The sequence below is a fragment of the Lissotriton vulgaris genome, chromosome 6, assembly GCF_964263255.1.
Source record: "Lissotriton vulgaris chromosome 6, aLisVul1.2, whole genome shotgun sequence".
In the NCBI taxonomy this organism is placed as follows: Eukaryota; Metazoa; Chordata; class Amphibia; order Caudata; family Salamandridae; genus Lissotriton; species Lissotriton vulgaris.
This window is the reverse complement of record NC_141694.1, coordinates 1,161,696,280-1,161,723,734: the sequence shown is the minus strand read 5'-3', so window position 1 is coordinate 1,161,723,734 and position 27,455 is coordinate 1,161,696,280. Positions and strand designations below refer to the sequence as shown.

The following is a 27,455-nucleotide window of genomic DNA, read 5'->3' as shown; positions in this document are numbered from 1 at the left end:
TAAATTTGAAATAGCCTTTCGGAATTTATATTGAGTTATATTTTCAAAAGTATGTTTCCTAAAGGATTTTTAAGGCGTTGGTGTTAATCTACTGAGGCCATCTAGAACTTCAAACTCTTCTGATTCTGAAAGGTAATCGATGTAGCTTATCTGTGAGCTAACGTCTGCAGTTTCTTATCCCAAGTATGACTGATTAAAATGTGAACGTGTGAGGATGCCCCAACCACTGGCTAAAAACACCAGACGACAATGGATTGTAATTCTCTGCCCGCATGACTGCCTCCAAGGGCGGGGGTTAGTTCCTTTCCCTTTCTCGATTGACAATACCTGCCTTTAGATAACCCAGAGAAAGAGCAAGGAAAACTCGCAGTCGATTTACAAAAAGCCAGGAAGTATGGCGTGCGTGTTTACCAACCTCAAATCATATATTTCGGTATAATATACATACGACACTCTTTAAGCGAGGGAAGGGAAGAGCTAATCCAATAGGAATGAAGTCGATAATATATTGTCCATTTTAGTCGCTAAATTGTAAAGCTCTTTGAAGCTGGAGCAAGAACAGCAGAATCTGGTTGTTCCAAATGCCGTAAGTGAGGATGAGGAAGTAAGTTTTCTTTTGTAATTGCCTGGGACGGAAACGAAACATGTGTCACGTGATCAAAGGACGCGGACGCTGATTTGTGGAATTTATGCTGTCAGGCTCTCTGCTCCTCGGCTGCTATCCACTTGGTTTTCACGGCTGTCGGATCCCAGACCAACTGAGTCCCAGTAACGTTAGGGCTTCAGACTTGCTGCTGCGGAAGTCACCGAGGCTGCTGGTGCTCGAGCCGACCGGGAAACCCTCACCGAGTGAGCCGCTCCGTGGAGCCCGCGCTGCGTTGTCCCCCGACCATCCTTTGGAGCGGCAGGATATCTGGTGTACCTCGGTGAGTACCCCGGAGTGAGGTGAGGTCCTTCTGAGCAGCAGGGGGATGCAGGGTGAAGCTGTGTGCTTGTTGTGCAGTGTTGCCAGATTTTGAGACCTGTCACAAGCTGAAGTACTACCCCAAAGCAGACCAGTATCAACTCAAAACTAACCCAAAGCTGCAAAACAAATGATACAAAAAAAAAAAAAGGTTCCAGGAAACATTTAAAGCATAACTATAATTTCCCTTAAAATCAATATCCAGATAGTGGGAGGAGGTTCATTCAGCACTTATGCAAGTTCACAATCATGTCCAGAATCTGATAATACATATTTAGAAGATCAGTTCCCACTGTGACTTTCTAACCGGCACCTAAATTCAAACCCGAGCCTTGCTTTAATGAGTGAACTGTACTCGAGCATATACTAATCCACCTTCATGAAGTCTATGGGTGGGAACATAAAATCTTTTTCGGCAGTGTGGCTCCAAAACTGTACATTAAACGGCTCGTGCAATTTTAACATCACACAATGATAAATATTACGAAAACCCCTTAGAGTTAAATTGATTCCAGAACTGCCTGTTTTGTAAGCCTTGCATTTTATCCTCTTTGGCACAGATACACATTCAACATTTTGTCTTTGATGATAGATTCACCACAATATGGACAAGTAGGAAAAAAAAATATTGTGACAGACTATATGCAAAGCAGTTTTCATGAAAAACAAGAGTGCTTCACTATGAAATAAAAGTTTGCAAACTTAAGACTTGAAGAAGTGTCCTGTCTGACAGCTGAGAGAGTTGTCAAAGTGAGACAAGAAACCCACAAGAAAGAGACTGTCACTTGCACTGACCTCTCCTTTGCCCTGCACTCCAAAGTCCTCAACCATGATCACTTACTCTTGTACTAAATGATACACAGGACCTTTGTGTTACGATTGTGCTGCAGCAAAGGCTGGACTAAAGCTCCCAGTCTTGGCAAGAAGCATATGAGTTAGCTTGGGTGCCAAATTGATCCTAGACTAAGCGGAAAAGGAAAAGGTTTTGTTTCCTTAAACTTTAAGGGCTACCCTCTTCTAATATCTCAATGCTAAAAGCGCCCTCAACACTGCTGACACTTTTATCACGCCTCCTGTTGCAGCCCCTTCATCATCAGTGCTACCCTTCCTGCATCCCACCATTGATTTTGAAATTGTTATCTATTGTGCCCTATATTCATGTCCTCAACTTTTTAGGCCAGATTTTGTGATTCTGTAATATTATTTTCATGCAACATTTGACTCTTGTATTGTGCATAATTTGAACTGAGTCACCTTCAGATGATTGGGTGCGTTCGGGTTGTGGATAGTTGTTTATCACAGCAGGCTGACAGCAGTTTTAGTTTCTCAAAGTCCATGTCAATGAGTCATCAAGGTGACAGACTGCATGCACATCCAATCTTCTGCCTTTCCGTTGAGCAGAAAGCAATGGCCATAAAGGCACCAATTGTAAACTAAAGCAGCACAGCACATGTGCAGCCAGAAGCTGGGTCACAGCAGTTTCGACCTGCCCTTCTGGGTGAGATGAGGGCTCTACCACCCTTCCCCCGCATCTTTCTGAAACCCTCCATGTGCATTTCTCATGTCACCTCTTTCCTCTTCAGCACCAGATTTTCACTCACTCATCTGTATGTATTACCTTTGATCAGTGCAAGATAGGCAGGAGATTCAGCCAGACTGAGCTAGAACTGCGGCTAGATCAGTGAAATATGCTGCATTTATTGCAGGGTAATCTGCTTAAACCAGGATTAAATGACTAGCACCAGCATGTTATTTGCTTTCCTTTCTGAGCAGCAACCTATAAGTGATGCTGTGTTTTCACTTTTAGCTAGGTGCAACACAAATTAAAGGGCCATCAGCCCTCCCATGGTAGTAGCCAGAAAATGGACATGTCCCCCACTTTGAACTAGAGCTGCATGAATTTCACGTAATTTGATTTCACATAATTATGCAATATTTAGAGATTTAAATGAATTAAAAGAAATTACATGCCATTACTTGAAAAAACGAATCTGGTATTTAGTCTTATATTTTAGCTTGTAATGTGTTCTTGTGCCTTTTTATTTATTTATTTATTGTATTTTATAGAGCACAAACTTGACCCATGAGGGTATCAGAGCGCTGTACAAGGTTTACCAAAATTTAGAGAAGTGAACAAAAAGGCTTAAAAATACAAAAGTATACAAAACGATTGGAGAGGGACAGGGGTGCTTGACACGTAGGGGAATAGAGGGACACGTGTATAGCTACAGTTACAGTTAATCAGTATAAAACCCCACAGTTTTTTGGTGGAGTGAGTTGGTGATCTGAGGAAAAGGCGATAGTCTTAGATTAGTCAGGCTCTCTTTGGAAGAGATTCTATATTTGATGTGATGAAGTTGCTACAGGGGCAGGGTGGCAGTTATTCACAACACCACTACGCTTTCCTTTAGTTGGAGTCTTATCCTAGCTGGGAGCTATCTGGAGCCTAACACATAGATGCCAATGCATTGGAGGAATAAAAAGGGCCACAGCTTGTAGTTACTTAAAAGTGCCAAAGAGAAACTATAGAAGCAGGGGTGTGGAATGTAATAAAATATCTACTTGTCCACGGAGCAGGTTGCTTTATAAGTCTACTTGTCCTATAACAAAATCCACTTGTGCCTTTGGTGCCATGTAGTGCGGCAACACATTATGGCAGCAATCTCATTATATAAAAGCTCTGATATAGCCTCTGATTATGCCAGGGCTCATACCATAGTAGTGTTTGAGCACTTGCAATCCCCTTATGTTGCCACATTTCTGCAGATCTACATACTGGAGCTGAACGTAGTGTTAAGCACTTGTTCCAGTGTTAGAATGCCCTTTTGAGTCTGTACAAACCTATTAACTTGCACGTTTTAATGATTTTTCACGACTCTTCTGTAATCTTTTCCCATACTGAGAAATGTTGGAAATTTACTCCTGACAATGGCAGACGTTAACCTTCTTCCAGAGTTGGGGAAAAAAAGAAGTTGGAGGTAAAGTGCACTTACAAACACTCAGATTTTCGCATGAGCAAATCCACACTTTGATATTTGCTCATGCTCAAATGAAGTTCACAAATATTTTCTAGGAGTTCTATTTCTTGTCCTACTTCTGTACATTCTTGGGAATTCACGAAATCCGTATAGCTGGACTTAATGCAAGGACATATACCATGGATCAGGGCTCGAAAAATTCACTCGACCGCTCGCATTTGCGAATTAGATTAATTCAGGACGAGTTATTTTTAGGTCCTACTCGCCCTTTCTGGAGAATAGGAAGACAAACTGACATTTGACCTCTGCCTCTGAAAGCAGAGGAAATGTGACAAGATAGCAAGATTTAAAGGCTTCTTTATTGCTCACAAAGTAAATGAGCAATGAAAATGCTTTTAAATATTGTTAACTTGTCACATATGCTCTGCTTTCAGAGTCCGAGGTCCAGTGCATTTCACTTAGGTCGAGGAGATTTTGTAGGTTACTAGACCTGCAGGTCTAGTGCATTTTTTATGATTATTTTAGCCCTGTGCATAATCATTTGAGACATTCTTTAATTATTTGGCCCCATATTTGGTCTGGCGTTGACCATGACCCTTTTTGTTTTTATTAAAATTCTGTCTCTCTCTCTCTCCCTCTCGCTCTCTGTATCAGCTGGCTTCACTATGAGTGACAGCCTTCTACTCTTTCACAAGAAACATATTGGCACACACTGTAGTTTTTTTCAGTTCCAGTAACTACTGTGGCAGTATGTGTGTTTTGAGACCAAAAACTGTTTTTGCGTTTGCCAATGTTTATTATAATGGTGAGGGCCGGGCAGCTCCCACACAAATAAGGTTTTACAAAAAACCATGCCAAAACAAGTCACACATTGACAAAACAAAAAAGCTGACCACCAATTTTCGACCTGCTGGCTTTGCCAATGCTTGTTTATTTTTGTTTCCCATAATCTTATTGAAACTGGTTACACTGATTTTCCATTATGATTATTTTTGGGAAATACTAGCATGCATCAACACATGTTACTAAATGATGCTGCAAAGAAATGTTACATGAAATGTTACAGTAGTTTAGGGAAATGTTTATTTCCCTGCTTTCATTTTTTTATGAACATTTTATTTTGAAAGCAAAGATCAGCAATCTTGGTTTAAAGCTTCTACAAATATTTGCATAAAACCGAAGAGCATTTTGGGAGCATTATACATAGCCTCTTATTGCTAAACTTTATAAAGTGTGTACACATTTTTATACTGGACCACTATCAGTAGTGCAGTCACAGCTTACAGCATTCACTTAGAGCGCTCACCCTAATAATAAATGCTTTCAATTAATGAACCATAACTACAAGTTTAAACAGCATTAATGTATGGGCAAAAATATTACCTTAATTGCAGACCGTGCCATTCCCGATCCATAATGTGATACTGCAAAATGGCATCCAAAGGGTTTGTGCTGCAGGGGGTGGGGCCTGCTTGTCTCAAGGACAAAATACATATGAAACTTGTTGCCCTTGACCCCAAATAAAATGTCCTGGGCCTTGGGCTATAGGAATTACGCATCCCTGTTGTAGTCAGGTTTTTGACTTTGTTTGAGTCCTGTAAGATATACAGGCAGCGAAAATATATTAAAAACGATGTGAGTAGCATTTACAATTTTTATTATCTTAATTTCTTTATGGCACAACTCATTCCAGTGCCAAATGTTGGAGTGTTTTACATCACATAGTAGAAAGAGATTCTTTTAGCTAAATTTTAGGTTAGCAGAGGATTCTGGGTAGGTAAACATTGGGGATCCACGCAAGTCACACCTCCCTGGACTTCCCCGGGTCCCTAGTTTTCAGAAATGTCTGAAATTAGTGAGTTTCCCTAGATGGCCGCTGAGCCCGTGATCAAAAATGCAGGTGACTCCCTCGCAAAACAAGGTCTTTTTGTAATCGATAATTTTTAAGTCTCCACATTACATTTTGGACCATTTTCTGTCGCAGGCACTATGCAAGCAAGTTTGTTGCTCCTCTTAGATTCTAGAACTTTCCTTCACAGAAATGTGAGGATTTTTTTTTCCAAAGCTTCAAGTTTGCAAGGGATTCTGGATAACAGAACCTGGTGAGAGCACAAGTCACCGTATCCCAGATTCCACTGGGTGTCTAGTTTAAAAAAATGCACAGGTTTGCTAGGTTTCTCTGGGTGCCGGCTGAGCTAGAGCCCAAAATTCACAGCTTTACACATTGCAAAGAAAGTGTCAGTTGTCTGTGGAAAAATGTATTGTTTCCACGTTGCTATTTGGGACGTTTCCTACCACGGGCACTAGGTCTAAGCACACAAGTGAGGTACCATTCTTTTAGGGAGACATGGGGGAATGCTGGGTGAGTGGAAGTTCGTGGCTCCATGGAGATTCCAGGACGTTCGATCAAAGAAATTAGTTTTTTTTTTTTTTTTTTACAAAGTTAGAGGTTTGCAAGGGATTCTGGGAAACAGAACCTGGTGAGAGCCACACAAGTCACCCTATCATAGATTCCCCTGGATGTCTAGTTTTAAAAAATGTATAAGTTTGTTATGTTTCCTTAGCTGCTTAACCACGGCGGCAATTCTGCAGCTTACTGCTTAATCGTGTCGGCCAACGGACGTGCACAGCACTACGGAGGTAGTTCACATGACGGCCGTTGGCCGACAGAAGCATCAAAGGGGTTAAGTGCGGGCAGAGCTTGGGTGCAAAATACACAGCAAGGCAGATCGCGAAAAAAGGGTCAATTTTCACTGGAAAAATGTGATGTGTCCACGTTGGGTTTTGACAAAAACAACAATTGATGGACAGAATGCAGAACAATGTCATACATTCACCCCAGTACAGAGATCTGGGCCTAAATCCATCGTTTTTTTGCACTCCACCCCACCCCAGTTCAGATATGGCCATATGCAAATCAGCCTTGACCCTGTGCCTCATGGGAACAGTCCAGCCCGAACTGCCAAGCCATGTCTTTCCTGGACCGGAATCAAGCACCCTACTATGTCCCAGTAAAATGCCAAAACTGTGTAGAAAAGTTATGTTTTCTGAAAAAAGTTTGCTTGTTCCCTAAAGCTAGGAAGAGGGTGATTTTAGTACCACGAACCCTTTGTTGATACCTTTTGCAGGGAAAAATAATGACGCTTTCTTCTGCAGCACGACATCCCCCCTCAAAAAAAAATCTTTTGCTGTATTTTGGCCAATTTCTCAGTTCCCGCAAGGTGAATTCACTAATCCTGGGTACTTTAAGTATCCTCAAGATGTTAGAAGAAAAGGACGCAAATTTGGCATGGATACCTTATGTGGACAAAAAGTTATAGGGGGCGAAGCGCAAACTATCTAAAATAGCCAAAAAAAGGCGAAGCACGGGGAAGGGAAAGGCATAGCAGCGAAGGGGTTAAGAGCCTTTAATGTTATTAGGGACTTTAACAATAGTCCTTTTATTATTTACGTGCCGTGACTTCAATACCTTCCCCACCCGTGAAATAGCCAATATCGAGGTCCTTGAGGAGGATAGCTGTTATAGCATCCCAAAGCCTCATAGCAGTGGAAGCAGTCTACAGAATAAAAAGCGAGTCTGCTCTTTATTTTTGATAGAGTATGGTCATTTTGAAACTGTAGACCTAACAGATTGCCCAGCTGGTAATGCATTCAGGAAAGATTTAAAGAAATTGTTCATCAACTACTGTATTATAAACATTAAATGCTCGAGATAAGTCATTGACCTGGAAGTTTTACTGATAGTAGAGAGTGACCATAACCCTATTATAGTCTGCTTGTGCAAAGGCAATGGGGGTGAGCAAGAAAAAGCGGGAGAAAATTCCCCTCAGTACCCATGTGCATTCGTGTTATCAAATGACACAAATGTAGTTTATTGAAGTATTGATAAATATTGCAAAGATATGGACCTTTTCAGCAGTATGGTACACACTTGCAATAGCTCCTTATTAGCTGGAAGCATCAGCAATGTGAATACTAGATTTATTGACTAATTCTTAAAGATGTTTGAATAGGTACAATTGCTGTGGTCAGATCCAGTCAGGAAGTTGCACCCAAGGCTGATTAAATGGCAAAATAACGGTTAGTTTGAATAAGATTGCCTAGCTGTTCAAAAGAAAGGATGTCCAAAGCATTAAGTACTCAGCACCTCTCCTTACTACATGAAATGACATTCAAAGACCTCGGAAGAGTGTACAAAAATATGATCAAATTAAAAATTCTGATATTAAATTAAAGTTGTTGCTGTAGCCAATGGAGGCGACTGACGGAAAAGAGATGAAGAACATTTGGAGAATTATCTCTGTTAGAAATTGTTGTGTGTCTAAGTGGCATTGACCTAAACAAATGTGTAATTAATTTTAGGCAGCTATATACCATCTCACAATCTGACAATAACATACATTAACAGCAAGGTGTGTGTAGATGAAAAGTGGGTCGTATTGATTCTAGCATCTGAGGGGAAAGAGCAGTCCTCACTATGAAAAAGAACAAAATACTGGGTCTCGATCTAATTCCTCCCTACTTCCATTGTGTAGAGCCCAAAGTATGTTCAGTCCCCGGCTCTCCCTCTGGTGTTTAATGTTGCTATTGCAGATGATTATTTTCTGACCTCCTTGCAATCAACGATGTTGGTATCCATTCATAACAAGCATTTACAATGCAATGGTTTCGGCTTTTGAAAAGTTTGAGCTATTGGCATTGTAAATGACAATTTTTATTTATGTGTTGGTTTTAAAAATAAATAAATAAATGGCATTGTCATTTACAATGCCAATAGCTTAATCTCTCGCAAATGCGAGACCTATAGCATTTGCAATGCAATAGGTCGCGTATTTACACGAGTTTGAGCTAATGATATTGCAGATAACAAAGCGTTTTATTTATGTTTCAAAAACCAAAACATAAATAAAAGGTCTCTCACACTGCTGTCTCTCACACACTGCTGCCTCACACACCATGCTCTACCACACACCATGCTCTCCCTAGAAGACTCACACACCATGCTCTCCCACACACCATGCTCTACCTAGATGACTCACACTGCTGTCTCTCTCACACTGCTGTCTATCTCACACTGCTGTCGCTCTCACACTGCTGTCGCTCTCACACTGCTGTCGCTCTCACACTGCTGTCGCTCTCACACTGCTGTCGCTCTCACACTGCTGTCGCTCTCACACTGCTGTCTCTCCCACACACACACATGCAGAGAGCAACACACACAGCCACACACATACAGAGAGCCACACACACAACTACAGAGCAACACACACAGCCACACACATACAGAGAGCCACACACACAACTACAGAGCCACACACACAGCCACACACATACATACAGAGAGCCACACACACACAGCCACACACACAGCAGCTAAACCCTTGCACAGCAGCTGTCTACCCCCTGCATACTAGAGTGAGGCAGGTGCAACGCAAGAGCGGAGCCTTTGTTTTCACCACCTCTGTTTCCACACAAGTCTGCAGAGCACGACTGGCGCCCTGATCACATTAGCACAGTAGCTAAAACCTGCACAGCAGCTCTCCTCTGCATAGCAGCTAAACTCTGCACAGCAGGGCGAGGCAGGTGCAACGCAAGGCTACGGCACTCATTTCCACTCAAACACCCCATCTATTTCTACACAAGTGTGCCGTGCACTGCCGTCTTCCTATCCCTATCTGACAGCAGCATAGCATCACTCCACCATTAATAGTTCACCCTACACTCTGGAGGCAGCTGGCTACAAGGCTGATTAGTGCTTTATAGTGGTCGACGCTAGCCCCACACAAAGACGCCTCCAATGTGTCCACGGACATACCCCAGCCCTTATGACAGTGCACGTCGCGGATGGGCGGGGAAAACTGCAGGGTGCAGAAATAGTTCATCAGAGTCCCAGGAGCTCTGGTGATAAGATGGTCCGTGCTTAATAGTGAGCATTGCTGCAAAGGACGGCATCCCGGGACCCTTAGAGTAGCAGTTAACCCCTTCAGTACACATGGAGGCTTGTATGGAGAGCCCGTGCTGGTACGACAGTGCCTGGGGGTGGGTAAGGTGGGTTTAAGGTGATCGGCACTGTTTTCACACCAGCACGCACCTATAATGTATGGCTACCTCAGGACCACACACACAAGTTAACACCTTTAACACACAGCAAGGTTATGCCGGAGAGCCCCTGCTGGTGCCTCACTAGTTTACCAGATCCCCAGGGGCCTGGAGACACGGTGGTCAGTGGCTGAGAGAGGCCGGCCATGTCCTCCTTAACACGCCCCCAACGTTTCCCCACAAGCGGCTTTTCACTCAGCTCTTCGCAGACGCACAAATAATACAGGCTCTGGTTTTAGAAATAGCTGCCCCTTAGGTTAACACATGCACAGGCACTGCCTTTTGAAACAGGTTTATCCCTTAGGTTAACACATGCACAGGCTCTGGAAACAAACAGACACATGCACAGGCACTGGCTTTAGAAACAGGTTTATCACGGCTTTAACACAGGTACAGGCTCCGGCATTAGAAATAAGATATGTTCCTTAAGTCCACTTCACTTACACGTTGTGGCTTTGTAAAGAATATCTATTCCCTAGGCCTAGGTTAACACAAGCTTGCTTTAGAAATTGCGGCAACCCCCTAGTTTGCAAAGATCTTGGGGACTCAGAGTTTAGAAAGCAGAGTAATCTGTGGGGTTACACAGGCCTACAGGCTCGGGCTTTGGGAAGAGGAGGCATCCCATAGGTAACACAGGTTATACAGTCTGATCAAAGTTCAAACACCATTTCTGTCTCTTGCGTTGAACCTTACAGGCTCGCGCACAGCGGCTGTCCATCACATCACATGCGCTTCTCAAGCTCTAGACCCAGGTTACAGAAATGACACAGGATCCGGGCTCTCCCGCAGGCTCGAGCCTCTGACGTCAGAGCAAAGGTCTCCCCCATATTACTCCCCGTCCCAGTACCTTACAGGCCGGTTCACTTACGGTTCGGGCGGTACTGCCGAAGCTGTTTGAAGCAGGGCGCAGGCGAGGAGACCCAGGCCCCACATCCTGGTGACAGGGAGGGGTCACAGGGTCAGGGGTCTGCAGAGGGGGCTGGCGGACAGCTGAAACCCCAGAGGAGCGGGCTGGACGGCGAGCTCCACCAGCTGAACTCGTAACTTCCAGAGAGAGGATGAACCCAGCGATCCCTTTGCCCCCGGCCTTTAAAAGGTCTACAACTGACGGGGCAGGGCATGGAGGCTGGGGAGAGAGGAGGGGTCAAACACTAACAGCAAATGGACAAGGGCCGTGCAGGGCAAAGTGTTTGTTGAGGTTCTACAATTTCCCTCATCCAACGATCGTGTGATTAGAAGCCGAGATGCTGCCCCACCCAAAAAGATTTGCAAACTATTTAACAGGGCGTTGTGTTTGTGAGACAAGACAAGAACGCTCTGATTAGGGTAGCCACCTTTTCTTGGGAAAAAATACCGCCCATTTGTATATGTTTTGCTTTCCTGGAACATCCAAGAGATGCCAGGTGAAAACAAGACAACAGCTGAGGAGCACGGAGAGGAGCGCTTTAGAAACTTATGCTCCTACCGACACTTTGCGATCGGGTTTCCGGCAGCTTAAATCATACCGTCGGAAACATGTCTCCGTTATTCGCAGGGACGGTGGCTGGGGGGCAGTGGCATGGGAGGTTGCAGCATAGCGCGGGCGGCACACGGACAGCGGGAGGGGGGCGTGAACGGGCACAAGAAGGGAAGAAAACAGCACTCACCTGGACATCTTCCGGCGGCAAATGATCAAAACATGGCGTCCAAAAAATAAAATAAATAACACCCGCCCACCGCCGCAATGACGTGCTAAAAGGGGCTGGATGAGAAAAAAATCTCAGGAACGCCCACGAGTCGCCTCGCAGAATGACGGGACGCCTCTCTCTTCAAATGGCTAGCCTCCATTTATGGAGCTAGCCAATGGAAGACAGAGGCGAGACAAACATCCATACTGTAACTCAAAAGATTTCGCCTTGCACGAACGTCTGCTGCGCAGCTTTCGGCGAGGCGAAACCTAAAAACGGGAATAGTACCAATCCTGCTAAATACCACCCGATTTCTCTTCTTGATGGAGCAGGGAATATCCTGAGCATGGTATACTACTAAATCGACCACAGGGCTGACTGGAAAAACAAGAGGAAATTAACAGTGACACAGTCCAGCTTCCGGCCCAAGATCAGTATGGTTGATCAAGCTATAGGTTTATATTTGATTGTATGTAAGTATAGAGTAGTTCGGAACAGTGTTCTGGACCTGATCTCTGTGGACTTTAAGTTGACCTTCAACTTCGTCAAACGAGCAAAGCGGTGTCATCAATGAACAAGATAGACTTTGATACTGTCCAACTTAGCTCTATTATTGGTTTATATACCAGCAACAAGGCCAGGATCTGTTATGGGCACTTAATTGATTGTAGTGCCTCTTTCCCAATCTATCATGGCACCGGTTCTTTTCAGTTTTTCTTTGCAGAGGATGCTTTGTTGTTTGGGACCACTGAAAATGCCTCACATAAACTACTCAAAGCCTTCTTGGGGTATTGTACTGAGATATATCTAATTTACAAACACTTCAAAGACAAAGTTTATGCACATCAAGCCCACTCATGTCCTTAGAAGGAAACTTAGGGTCTATGGTTTTGTCTTAGAGTGAGTCCCAGAGTATGATTACCGGGAGATCCACTTTGAGGATAAGTTAACATGGAGAGCACAGGTAGACAAGTCCACTGCACGTTTATTACAAACCTTCAGGGCAATCTTCTCTTGAAAGCAAAAGGTGGGTGGCCAATGTCAGAGTATTAACTTGAGGGCATATCAGCAAATGTTGTGACCGCTGCTCTGTACAGGACTGAGCTATTGGGCTGTAGTAAATTATATAAGCTTAGAGTAGTGAAACACATTTTTAAGATCCCTCTTGAGTTTAGGACCCGGAACCTTAGTGGGGGCCCTTGTTCCTTGAATTGGGCATGTCCAGTACTGCAGCCCATGCCATTGCAACCTGTGTTATATTGGATGTGTGTTCACAGGAATCTCTTTGTAGCAATTGATCTAAAATCAGTTTAAGAAACATTGGCCCATATAGGCTGTGGTAGTGCAAACTGGTTGCACTGCATTAACGATTTACTAATAAAGGCCCAATTGGATCATTTCTGGAAGGAGCCACCTCAGTTCATTCCTGGCTCAATTGAATTTGTCAAGAAGCAGTATTGAATTGAATAAACACTCATAAAGCGCATGGCTACCCAAGGCCTCCAAGCGCTAAGGACAAATTGGTCCTATCTCTAAAAGGATTTTGAAACCAAGACGCAAGATAGAGATGTAGAATGTCAGGTAGGTGGCAAAGACACTGTTACGCACTTACTGCTATTTTGCACAAAATGTATGGAAGAGCACAGACTCTGGTTGCATCCATTATTTAGAACCTAGGCTGCCTGGGTAGCAGAGGAAGTGATGATCCCCTGCCTTTGGACGTATGACCCTCTCATTGTCGCCGTTTCTGCTTACTTCTGGTCAGTGTGATTTGTGACCACAAATAAGATATTGAGTGCTAACGTAATTATTAGTCGCAGTATTAATTGGTGGTCAGTATTTTAATGTATCAATATGCTTCTGACGAGACTGCAATAGTATGTAGTTTTAATTTTGGATGTAATCTGTATCTGTTCTATGAAGATGCCCTGACATAGTATAGTTTTTAGGTGTTTGCTGTGGTATATATCAAATGGGTTATTTTAAACGTTTTAATCAGGATATTTTGCAATGAATCCTTTATACATTATACGACTAAAAGTATTGGCATTTTGAAAATGAGAAGCTTAGCAGCCCTGTTTTAACTCTGTCCATTCAACCATCATCTTGTGCTAGTATTGGGACTGTTCTCTTTATGCTGGGTATTTTATTCTTTATAAATCTGATCTGGCGAATGCTCCCCACCAGTGTTCTTTATAAATCTGATCTGGCGAATGCTCCCCACCAGTGTAATACTCTATTCAATTTACCTCTGAAAAGAGCCACAGAGGATGAGTTGTTCTGCTGAGATGACATTCTGACAGAGATGCAGAAGACAGTTCAGTGTCTATCCCTCACTGTCATTAAAAACTTCTTATGGGGAATACATTCAGCTTGTAATCTGTGCAGATTTTTTTTTACCGCCTTTACACATTTTTCACTCTCTCAAAGGCACTATCACATCACTCTACGGAAGTCTAAACACCCACCTGTTCTAAGGTCTTCGTTTAATTTCTATTTCTCAAGAAAGGGCCTGAGCACGGGAGGCTATATATGCTCAGCTGTCATTCCACAGGGCCATTAGTCAAAGTTATCCTGTGAAGTTCTCGAACACTTCATACAATCTGCCGCAACATTAAAGATGTTCTGCTGATGACATTGATAGTTCTTCTGTTTGAAGGCTGATAGCCTTCTGCGATTGATGGGTACAAATAATGTACCTTTTGTGGTTTCTTTGCTGTTGTCTGATATGAAAGTTTAAAAACTCATCAGAAACGTATATCACAGGGTGAAAGATCTAGTAGGCAAATAGGATCCAGCAGCTCTACTTCATTGCCCACTTCTAGCCAGTTGTCCGACTACTTTTCTCACTGTGACATCAGAAGATTTAACTTGTGCATCCAAGGGGTGCCCAGAAAATTTCTGGTGCTGAAAACACTCAGAGGTCTTAGTTTCATAGTGAATCTGTGCTTACTGAAGAAAATCCTCCAAAAGTGTGCTGTTCATGGTTGTCACTTTTGACCAGAACAAGTATGCTTTATTCATGGACTGTTCATTTGCATTGTTGATCTTCAGAATGCAAAGCTCATATTCAGTCAACATGAAGTTCAGAAGCCTCAATACTCTTGCAGCGATACCAAGGGCTGATTTAGAGAGAATGGGATTTCTCTTATAAGGCTGTTTGTCTTTCCACCTTATGTTGCCTTACCTTCCGCCAAGGCTTCATGTGTGGGCAGAGTGTGAGTTTTTGAATTTGCCTTTTGTTCCAGTGAGGCGGCTCTGCTTCCTTGTCCCAAGCTTTCTGATCTGCAGTTTCTTTAGCTACAAGTGGTCAGCTTTTTGTGACAGCTACCAATAACCTCACCACTACCTATACTTCTCACATAATTATGAAAACGTCTTCCTCTTTATTTTAAGTCACCCTTCCACTTCCTGAAGCAGCGTTCCTCCTTTATTGAAGAGCTTCCCTTTCCCTGGAGCAGTGGTACTATTTATTTGAAAGCTCTCCTTTGCCTCTGCTCAAGATGCCCTTGTTTAAGAAATTCCTTGATGGTTTGGCAAACGAGTTTCCACTTCTGGGCCGTAATTCATGCACAGTATGATCTTATTTCTGCCCTTAATTTTCGGATGGACTCTGCCTTTGAGACTTTGCTTTTGTGTTTTAAGGTTTTGCCTTGAACAGCACTCCTGTCAGATGTATTTTTTTAAGGTGTCTTTATTAGTTTCAAAAGAAAAACAAACCTTGTCAACACTCAAATATATATTTGTACCACACATCTACACTGTAGATTCAAATATTCATTCCAAAGAGATAATATTTCTGTTACCTGGTTACCTCCTGAATTTTTAGTTTACATTTTCAAAATCATAACTACCCTGTGAACACCCCAACTAACTCCCCCCCCCCCCCCCCCTTACCGGTTCCTACTAGATCGATATTAAATGTCTGTCAATGTCTTGATTTAGTTGTCCCCCTTCCTGATGTCTGACTTAAATTATTAGTTCTATTGCGATGTTCGTGGTCCTGTGATACACCTACAACATTCCGGCCAGGCTCATCTATTACGTGCACCATTATCCCCCACGCCATAAATACCTCCAGGAATTTGTCATCTGCCTTAGTTTTTCTCATATGTTCCTCCTCAGCTAACACCCATTCTTTAAAACTTTTCTCCATTTATCCACCAGTGATCCCTGCGGGGTCAGCCAGTGTATTGCAATACTCCTCTTAGCTATCATGAGCCCTAAAATTAACAACCGCCTACTCGTTTTACGCTTGGGATTATTGGGGATCATACCAAGTTGGCAGGTTATCATTTATGGCATGCAATCGTCTGGGTGAAAGGTAGGTCATGTGAACTATATTGTATTGTATTAGTTTAAATCTACTAGTCTGCCACTCTGCAGACGTTTTAATGGATTTTTCCCCACTCTTTTCCCGTAATCTCTTGCGGACAAACCCATTGACATCTCTCCTCCACCTTCAAGGGTTTAATCTTATCTTCCCTAAGCGCCCTATACAATTGAGTAACCAGTTTCCAGCCTCCCGCCATTGCAATCATAGTAACCAGGGTATATGTACGTTCCGGGGCATCTGGAAATGCTGGCCAAAGCTGTCTGGCTGTAGCTGCTATCTTGGCATATTGCAAGAATTGCCACGCCCCAATTCAAATGTGTCTACCGCATCTTGATAAGTAAGTTACCTGTTTTCAAGGTATAGATCTGCCAGCATTGAAAACAACCCCCCTCCTTCCATTTATCAGTCGACATTACTCGCTCTATTTGAGCAAACTGCTGCATGTTTCATATATCTGCCTCTGGAGCATAGGGTTTCCCCTTGATGAGTTGTTTAGTCGTCCTGTCCCATATTATAGCCATTGGCCCTATCATTGGGTGATAGTTGCCTTGTTGCGTCCCGGTTAACCAGAGGAGTGTTCCCAACTGTTGCCCACCATAGGATCCATCAAACAAGTTCATTCCCACGAGATATCCGTATCCAGCCAAGCTATGGCATGCTGTAATTGCGACGGCAAATAGTATACCTTTAGATCCGGAATTTCCAGTCGCCCCTTTACCCTATTGTCTTTTCATTACCTCCATGCTTACCCTGCAGTGCTTCCCATTCCAGAGGAGTGGCGTGAGAAGTAAATCTAGCTCCTTGAACACGCTATGCAGCAGTTCATAAAAAGAGCCTTGCATGGTATTGTAGTACCACCATTTTTATTAAGGCAATTTTCCCCATCAAGGATAATGTTAGCGTATTCCAAAAAGTTATACTCCCTTGAGGATCCTACACATATTAAGATTGTAAAAAATACGTTTTCCTCTGGCTATCACTATCCCTAGATATCACACCGTTTCCGATTCCTTAGGGAGACTTAACTCGGGGGAGGGGGGTGTGAGAGAAGGGGGGGTTGGAACTCCACTCCCCTCCGACCCTATTGCGTATAATTGCGATTTAGGTTTATTAATACGCAAGCGCAAAGCCATGGCAAACTGCCCCAGAGTGTCAAGCAAGATCGGAACAGATTGTGACGGGCGACCCAGGTACATCATCAACGCATCGTCCGCTTACAGTGATACAATATGTTCTGTGCGACACACTGTAATACCATGCCCCCGCAGCAGTGCCCGGAGTTGACACGCCAATGGTTCCATTGGGAGGGCGAACAGCAAAAGGGAAAGCGGACATCCCTGTCTCGTTCCTCTTTCAAGCATCATAACATCCAACACATATTGCCCTGTGTGGACCCTCGCCATTGGCTTTGTATAAAGCAGTTTAATCCAGTCTACAACCCCTGGGCCGATACCATTTTTAAAAGCACCTGCCACAGATATTCCCATCTGACAGAATAGAACGCCTGTTCAATATCCAGGAGGGCCAAAGCACTTTCCTGCGCTTCTCCCCAAATCGTCTGTATTACATGTGAAAGACGGCAAATATTTCGGAGCTGATTTCTACCTGGTATAAACCCGGACTGATCCACATGCACTAATTGAGGAAGGCTTGGAAGCAGGCTGCTTGCAAGTGCCTAACTTAGAATTTTAAGATCAACATTTAGCATAGAGATAGATCTATATGAACTGGGCATCAACTGGTCTTTTCCCGGTTTAGGACCCATTACTATCAATGCTTCCCGCATTGAATTTGGTAATTCTCCTCTGTCCTTCGCTTCCGTAATAACCTCCAGCAATCTTGGGACCATCCCTCCTGTGTACCTGCCGATTTAGCTGTTTTTAGATGATTTATTGCCGCTGTGATTTCCTCCCCTCTAACGGGCCCCCTATGGTTTCCTAAGTTTCGTGACCCAGGCAGGGTGTTTCCACCCCTGCCAGGTATGTTTCTATTGACCGAATATGTGTGGAGTTACAATGCTCCGAGTATATTGTGGTTAGGTAGTTAGCGAATACCTTATTGATCTCATGTTGTGTGTAGACCATTCGTCGTTGGTCGTCTCTAATTGCCAGAACTGAGTGAGGCTGTGTCTCCATAGCGATTAGTCGTGCCAATAGGCGACCGGCCTTCTACACTTATCCTATTATATTTGCTTGGAGTTTCCCATATGTCCGCTACCATTTGTCGTTGTGCCGTCCAATTCGCTGGACCTTCTATGTCTGTGGGGAGAGCCTTTTCTAGGTCAGCCAAATGCTGTTCTTGGCATTTCAAATCCTGCTCCAGCATTTCTTGACACCTGCCTCCGTAGACCTACATACCCCCCCCTCATTACTACTTTCATGGCATCCCATTCTAGTGCTTTTTCGACTGGATTTCTTCTCCTTTCGTAGCCTTATAGACTGGATCAGTTAGTGCCTCCAAGTTAATTCTCCAAAGCGGTACCTTAGATCTTGACCGACCCAGCGTGTATACTATATACAGTAGGGAGTGATCTGACAAATAGTGAGCCGGGTATTGTGCCCCTTCTATACGATTAGCTGCCCCCTTCTGAATAAAAAAATAATCTAATCTGCTATATGTATTAGTCGCTGGTGTATGACACAAATATTTTCTTTGATAGGGGTTACGGTGCCGCCAGATATCCATGAGGCTATAATTTGTTAACATTTGAAGTATGGCCTCTCTGGTTTTAGGTTTGGCCTCTGGCCTCGGGGGGGTACCTGTCCATTGTGCCATCTAACACACAATTATAATCCCCAACAATAATCAGTTCTGCCTCTGGAGCACAGTCTAGCTGACCCAAGACTTACCCAGGAACTCTCCATCATCATTGTTCGGGGCATAAATATTAATCAGGCAGATATTTCACCTGTCTAGCTTCCCGTCCACTATCACATATCTTCTGTACGGATCTATCTAAATTTTATTGCCCTAAATGGGATTCCCGGTGCCACGCAGATCAGTGCGCCTCTGACATAGCCTGAATATGCTGTCGCAGAAAAGTGGCCCTTCCACCGGTATTTGACGTATTTAAGGCCCCACTAGTCAGTTTCTTGAAGAAAGGCTATACTCACTCCATACCTTTTTAAGATACATTGCCACCTGAATCCTTTTAACCACATTATTTAGCCCTCCCAACATTCCAGGTTCTAAATTTGTATTTCTGTCTGTTGCATGTCATAACTTTGGTGTATTGTGGTACTGGGCCTCTCTATCTAGATGGGGATCCCTTAATGTGTTATAGAGTGGGCCACCTGTCGTTGCTATATGTGGACTGACATATCGTCTCTTTATATACCCGGGAACAAACTTTTTGACATAACAGTGTAATAGTGATAACTGGAATAGAAGGGAACTCGCACAGCTGATTGTCCGATGGTAGAGGATTGTAAAGAGGTGTAGTGTGCTTCAAAGAGGAAATCACTGTCTGGTCAGGCAGTGAAGTATCCAAAGGAACTAATACAAAGCTCCCCCTTCTGGGGAGAGAGCACCTCTGAGCACAACAAGGTGGGACCAACAGGTCTTATTCCATAATCAGTAGATTGATCAGAAGTTCATGCCAAAATAACCAAATTAATCATCCATCTTTCAAGGTTTATTTGACAGGTATTGGCTGCATACATTCATTAAATCATAGGATGAAACGAATTCATTGACATGTTGTAACAAATAAATCACACATCCCGATGCATTTCGGGCTACGCCCTTCTTCAGGGGATTACTCTACCAGGAAATCAGAAAATGAAATAAATCACTAACAGGTCCTGTTAATAAAGGGTAAAGAGATGCTCATCTGAAACGTAGTAAGATAACAGAAGAACGACCAAAACGTCCCAAGAGTGCAAAATCCTAAAAAATGAGTGTAAAAGACAAGTACCGGTAATGTAACTAAAATCAATGAAATCAAATGCGTCCTGAGATAACCCAAAGTCACCCGGTGTATAGTGCCGAAATGGTAAAGAAACTCGCTATCGCGTTTCAAAAAGTGGGTGCAGAAGAATGAAATAGGCGGGTGCGCATGCACGTAAAAGAAAACGGTGATATAACATAAGTCAATAGGCAAGTGTGGACAAAGCCGGAGGTGAACAAGCAAAAACATACTGACGAATTCAAAGAAGTCCCAAGAAGGGTACTTACATTAGTGCGACTACGCTCAAACTCCGCGGAGTTCCGAGCAGGGAAAGATCAACCGGGTAAACCACTGGTCGACAGAGTTAAAGCGACCAGCGAGAGTAAACATGAAAAGAGGACTGGAAGGTGAAAAGTCAGTAAAAGGGAAGAGGGAAAATAAACCATGCAATAAATCGCCATATTGAAGAGGGTGAACACATGAAACAAACAGTGGAGAATAAATAAAAGGAAAGAGCCTATTGTATACACAATGAAGTAAAAGAAAAGTAGGTAGAAAAGATACAAGAAGAAAAAGTAGGAAAATCATAATAATGTTTACAGATAGCAAAGAAATTCCATACGATCATTGAGCCCATGGCGCACCATCGTGGACATAAATCGGATCCAAAAGTTCTCTCTTTTTATTAGGGTGTTCTTGTTGTTCGGAGTAACTTTGACTTGCTCCAATATTTGGTATTTTAACTGTGCCACAGTGTGTCTGTTCTCAAGAAAATGAGTTGCCACAGTGGATTTGAGGTTTTGGGTACGGATGTTACTCTTATGTTCTAAGATCCTGACACAGATCTTTCTTTCAGTGTGGCCGATGTAACATTTGCCACAGGGGCACTTCAATAGGTAGATAACATTACTGCTATTGCAAGTAGCATTCACTCGGAGTTTGATCGCATGTCCTTTCATAGGGTGATTAGTAGTGTTACCCGGAATACAATTGTTGCAGTTACTGTAGTTGAAACAGGGTTTTAAACCCATGTCAGTAGTTTGTGTGTCTGGTTTAGTGGGTTGGCTTAAGATCTCTTTCAAATTCCTGCCTCTGGTGAAAGCAAACATAGGCGATTGGCTAAACAGTCCTTTGAAGTCGGGTTCCATAGACAAAATGGGCCACTGTTTACGAATGATATGTTGGAAACGATTAGATGTCTTGGAGTATTTAGAGACCACAACCATGCGGTCAGAATGTTTCTTAGGTTTAGGTTGCAGTAAAGCAGACCTGGTACTCTTTTCACTTCTCTCGACTGCCAGGTCAAGTATGGGGGTAGGATAACCCCTTGCCTTTAATCGATCCAATGTGATCTTGATCTCTTTCTTGCTTTCTTGTTCATTAGAGACAATACGTTTGACTCGGAGGAGTTGAGCATAAGGCAAGTTATTCTTTAAACCCAAACGGTGGAAACGTTTGTAATGTAAGGTGGAATTTCCATCAGTGGGTTTCCGGAAGATTGTGGTGGACCAATCTCCCGGTTCTCTGTGTATTTCCACGTCCAGATAATGGACACACTTGTCACAGTATTCCCAGGGGAATTGGATTCTCTGGTTGATGTTATTCAAAGATTCAAGAAAGGTGACGAGGGTATCAACTGATCCACCCCATAGTAGGAAAATGTCGTCGATGTATCGGAGATACAGTTTTCCATGTTCGTGCCAGCTGTTTTGACATAGAATATGTGACTCCTCAAATTCTTTCATGTAAATGTTGGCGTAGCAAGGAGCTGCCGAATTTCCCATGGCCGTGCCATTCAATTGCAATATCCATTTGTCCAGAACCGTGAAATAGCTGTGATAGAGGGTGAAAATGGTGAGTTGCATCAAAAAGACTTTCAGATCCGGATCCAAATCAGATGAAGCTAACACTTGTTCTATGGCTTCAATTCCTCCATCGTGAGGGATGGAGGTGTAGAGCGAACAAACATCCACAGTGCACATGATAAGTTCAACGTTTCTCAGTTCATTCATGATAGGTTCCAGCTTCAACAGAAAGTCAGTGGTGTCACGTACATGCGACTCAGTTTCAAGAACAAATGGTTGGAAATATTTGTCTAAAAATTTACCCACGTTCTCATGAATGCTACCTCTGGTGGACACAATAGGCCGAAAGGGAGGTTTGGTAGGATGTTTATGCATTTTAGGTAGCATATAAAGCACAGGAGGTTTCGGATTGATAGGTGTCAAATATCTTCTGGTTTTGTCATTGATGGTACCATTTTCAAATGCCAAATTAATGATTTGGGTAAGGTTTTTGGAGAACTCCAGGGTGGGGTCCCCCGGAAGGACATCATATGTGTTGGAATCCATGATGTGAGCCTCAATCTGTTGTTCATAAAAGGTAGTGTCCATGATCACCAGTTCGCCGCCTTTGTCTGCATTCTGACAAGTGATGGTGGGATTGTCAGCTAGCTTTTGTAGAATGTTTCTCTCCTTCTTAGTTAGATTCCCATATTTCATGGGTTGTTGAAACGGTAAGTTCAAAATCTCCTGTTTGATCAGGTTCTCAAAAGAGTCAATGATTTTATGGCTTTGGGGTGCAAAAAAGGAACTATGTGGACGCAATCCTCGAAGCATGTCTTCTTCTTGTGTGAGTGTCGGGCAAATGTTCTGGAAATAGTGTCTGAGTCAGATGTTCCGTACCAATTTGAAGGCACTGACTTCTAATTCCAAAGTGTTGGTTCTGGTGGTGGGAACAAATGATTGACCCTTTTGTAAGGTGTTGCTTTCTTCGGTAGGTAGAACAATAGAGGAAATGTTAATAACAACGACAACCTTGTTATTAACATTTCCTCTATTGTTCTATCTACCGAAGAAAGCAACACCTTACAAAAGGGTCAATCATTTGTTCCCACCACCAGAACCAATACTTTGGAATTAGAAGTCAGTGCCTTCAAATTGGTACGGAACATCCGACTCAGACACTATTTCCAGAACATTTGCCCGACACTCACACAAGAAGAAGACATGCTTCGAGGATTGCGTCCACATAGTTCCTTTTTTGCACCCCAAAGCCATAAAATCATTGACTCTTTTGAGAACCTGATCAAACAGGAGATTTTGAACTTACCGTTTCAACAACCCATGAAATATGGGAATCTGACTAAGAAGGAGAGAAACATTCTACAAAAGCTAGCTGACAATCCCACCATCACATGTCAGAATGCAGACAAAGGCGGCGCCCTGGTGATCATGGACACTACCTTTTATGAACAACAGATTGAGGCTCACATCATGGATTCCAACACATATGATGTCCTTCCGGGGACCCCACCCTGGAGTTCTCCAAAAACCTTACCCAAATCATTAATTTGGCATTTGAAAATGGTACCATCAATGACAAAACCAGAAGATATTTGACACCTATCAATCCGAAACCTCCTGTGCTTTATATGCTACCTAAAATGCATAAACATCCTACCAAACCTCCCTTTCGGCCTATTGTGTCCACCAGAGGTAGCATTCATGAGAACGTGGGTAAATGTTTAGACAAATATTTCCAACCATTTGTTCTTGAAACTGAGTCGCATGTACGTGACACCACTGACTTTCTGTTGAAGCTGGAACCTATCATGAATGAACTGAGAAACGTTGAACTTATCATGTGCACTGTGGATGTTTGTTCGCTCTACACCTCCATCCCTCACGATGGAGGAATTGAAGCCATAGAACAAGTGTTAGCTTCATCTGATTTGGATCCGGATCTGAAAGTCTTTTTGATGCAACTCACCATTTTCACCCTCTATCACAGCTATTTCACGGTTCTGGACAAATGGATATTGCAATTGAATGGCACGGCCATGGGAAATTCGGCAGCTCCTTGCTACGCCAACATTTACATGAAAGAATTTGAGGAGTCACATATTCTATGTCAAAACAGCTGGCACGAACATGGAAAACTGTATCTCCGATACATCGACGACATTTTCCTACTATGGGGTGGATCAGTTGATACCCTCGTCACCTTTCTTGGATCTTTGAATAACATCAACCAGAGAATCCAATTCCCCTGGGAATACAGTGACAAGTGTGTCCATTATCTGGATGTGGAAATACACAGAGAACCGGGAGATTGGTCCACCACAATCTTCCGGAAACCCACTGATGGAAATTCCACCTTACATTACAAAAGTTTCCACCGTTTGGGTTTAAAGAATAACTTGCCTTATGCTCAACTCCTCCGAGTCAAACGTATTGTCTCTAATGAACAAGAAAGCAAGAAAGAGATCAAGATCACATTGGATCGATTAAAGGCAAGGGGTTATCCTACCCCCATACTTGACCTGGCAGTCGAGAGAAGTGAAAAGAGTGCCAGGTCTGCTTTACTGCAACCTAAACCCAAGAAACATTCTGACCGCATGGTTGTGGTCTCTAAATACTCCAAGACATCTAATCGTTTCCAACATATCATTCGTAAACAGTGGCCCATTTTGTCTATGGAACCCGACTTCAAAGGACTGTTTAGCCAATCGCCTATGTTTGCTTTCACCAGAGGCAGGAATTTGAAAGAGATCTTAAGCCAACCCACTAAACCAGACACACAAACTACTTACATGGGTTTAAAACCCTGTTTCAACTGCAGTAACTGCAACAATTGTATTCCGGGTAACACTACTAATCACCCTATGAAAGGACATGCGATCAAACTCCAAGTGAATGCTACTTGCAATAGCAGTAATGTTATCTACCTATTGAAGTGCCCCTGTGGCAAATGTTACATCGGCCACACTGAAAGAAAGATCCGTGTCAGGATCTTAGAACATAAGAGTAACATTCGTACCCAAAACCTCAAATCCACCGTGGCAACTCCTTTTCTTGAGAACAGACACACTGTGGCACAGTTAAAATACCAAATATTGGAGCAAGTCAAAGTTACTCCGAACAACAAGAACACCCTATTAAAAAGAGAGAACTTTTGGATCCGATTTATGTCCACGATGGTGCCCCATGGGCTCAATGATCGTATGGAATTTCTTTGCTATCTGTAAACATTATTAAGATTTTCCTACTTTTTCTTCTTGTATCTTTTCTACCTACTTTTCTTTTACTTCATTGTGTATACAATAGGCTCTTTCCTTTTATTTATTCTCCACTGTTTGTTTCATGTGTTCACCCTCTTCAATATGGCGATTTATTGCATGGTTTATTTTCCCTCTTCCTTTTTACTGACTTTTCACCTTCCAGTCCTCTTTTCATGTTTACTCTCGCTGGTCGCTTTAACTCTGTCGACCAGTGGTTTACCCGGTTGATCTTTCCCTGCTCGGAACTCCGCGGAGTTTGAGCGTAGTCGCACTAATGTAAGTACCCTTCTTGGGACTTCTTTGTATTCGTAAGTATGTTTTTGCTTGTTCACCTCCGGCTTTGTCCACACTTGCCTATTGACTTATGTTATATCACCGTTTTCTTTTACGTGCATGCGCACCCGCCTATTTCATTCTTCTGCACCCGCTTTTTGAAACGCGATAGCGTGTTTCTTTACCATTTCGGCACTATACACCGGGTGACTTTGGGTTATCTCGGGACGCATTTGATTTAATTGATTTTAGTTACATTACCGGTACTTGTCTTTTACACTCATTTTTTAGGATTTTGCACCCTTGGGACGTTTTGGTGGTTCTTCTGTTATCTTACTACGTTTCAGATGAGCATCTCTTTACCCTTTATTAACAGGACCTGTTAGTGATTTATTTCATTTTCTGATTTCCTTGTAGAGTAATACCCTGAAGAAGGGCGTAGCCCGAAATGCATCGGGATGTGTGATTTATTTGTTACAACGTGTCAATGAATTCGTTTCATCCTATGATTTAATGAATGTATGCAGCCAATACCTGTCAAATAAACCTTGAAAGATGGATGATTAATTTGGTTCTTTTGGCATGAAATTCTGATCAATCTACTGATTATGGAATAAGACCTGTTGGTCCCACCTTGTTGTGCTCAGAGGTGCTCTCTCCCCAGAAGGGGGAGCTTTGTATTACAACCGTGTAATACCCAACACCCGCCTCCCCAGCCAGTAGTACCCCTTTCCCCTAGCACAACCGTAGCCCAAGGACTCAGTCCTCCGCTCCATACCGCACCCCCCCCCCCCAGGTTTCCCTCCCCTACTTAAAATTCAACAAACCAAATGTATAAATCCAAAAGTCTAGTCTCTGATATATGGGCAGACTGTCGGGCCCGCGCCGCCTCGCCCCACCTACGGTTTTGCAAGGCTGCAGCAGTGCGACACAGCTGGAGTGTCCTGAACTTTTACAGTGGCGGAACCGTGTCCCAACAAGTTTATCTCACTCTCTCGCTCTCTCTCTCATGCTCTATTTCTCTCTTGCTCTCATGCTCCCATTACGTTACATCTCGTTATCTCCTCCATATTTCTGTGTCCATTTTGACCCTCAGTTCGTCCCCGACAGCACTATCAATACAGCTCAAGAGCCTTCATCAGTACGATTAGGGCTATTTTCCAATGGCAATTGAGTTTCTTGGACTAAGGAGAGAGTAGAAAACTTTTTTTTTATTTAGGTATCCCCTCCACTGCCGTCCGCTTCTTCTGTGCTGTTCCAGCAAGCCGTGATTTTCGTCTTTCCCCGCCAGGCCAATTGAGTCCATTTAGTCTGTGGCCTCCTGCGGAGAGAAGTAGAAATGCACCTTGTCTTCAACCTGTATATGGAGCCAAGCCAGAAACATTAAGCTGTATTTAATGTTGGGTTCTCTAGGACGCCTCTTGACTTTTTCCAAGAAATCATTCCGTAGATCTTGCACTTTCCTGGTATAGTCAGGGTAAATATGGATGTCTCGGTCTACAAAATTGGGCGGGCCATGTGCACGGACATATTGCAAGATTATATCTCCATCTCTAAAATTGAACAGCCAGGCTATCATGGCTCTGGGTGGTGTTCCTGGCCTTGGTAGGGGACCAAGAGAACAATGGGCTCTCTCGATAGCGACAGTTTGATATTCGGAAAGGCCGCTTCTATCCACCGTTCCAGGGAGAGATCTGCGGTCGAACCTTCCACCTTCTTGGATAATCTTGGAGAATCCCAGAAACCTCCAGTTATTCCTTCACAATCTCCCTTCGGCATCTCCTGCTCTGTCTTCCAGGCATATGGACTGTTCTTGAAGCGATGTTACTATCGTGTGGGGCCTCTGGACTTCCCCCTTTAGGGTACCTGGTTCTTCCTCCGTACTAGTCACTCGATCCGCCACTTTTCGGAGATCCATTCGCAAATGAATAAAATCCATGGCCATTGTGTCCATTTTTGATTCCAGAGCCACTCATGAGTCTTTATTGGCCTCCAGGATATCAGCTCATCTTGTGCCATTGTACCTTGGTGGTACATCTGTTCTGATTCTAACCTGCTATGTTCCGCTGTCTTTGGGCCCGGGACTGTATATTGAATTATTTTGTTGTCCTGCTGTGCAGCCCTCATCCGCTTGTCTTTACCCATGGTTTGACCAGGCAGTGGCAGCCACGTGTGCGTCCTTCTTTC

General features: G+C 43.3%; 1 protein-coding gene across 1 annotated transcript in view; it reads left to right on the top strand.

The window, feature by feature from the left end:
* The first annotated feature begins 206 nt into the window (after positions 1 to 206).
* RNASET2 (ribonuclease T2) overlaps positions 207 to 27,455 on the top strand; it is a 207,144-nt gene continuing 179,895 nt past the window's right edge. The window contains exon 1 of the mRNA XM_086927241.1: positions 207 to 926. The gene's annotated coding sequence lies outside the window, so the exon portion shown is untranslated. The remainder of the gene's footprint in view (positions 927 to 27,455) is intronic.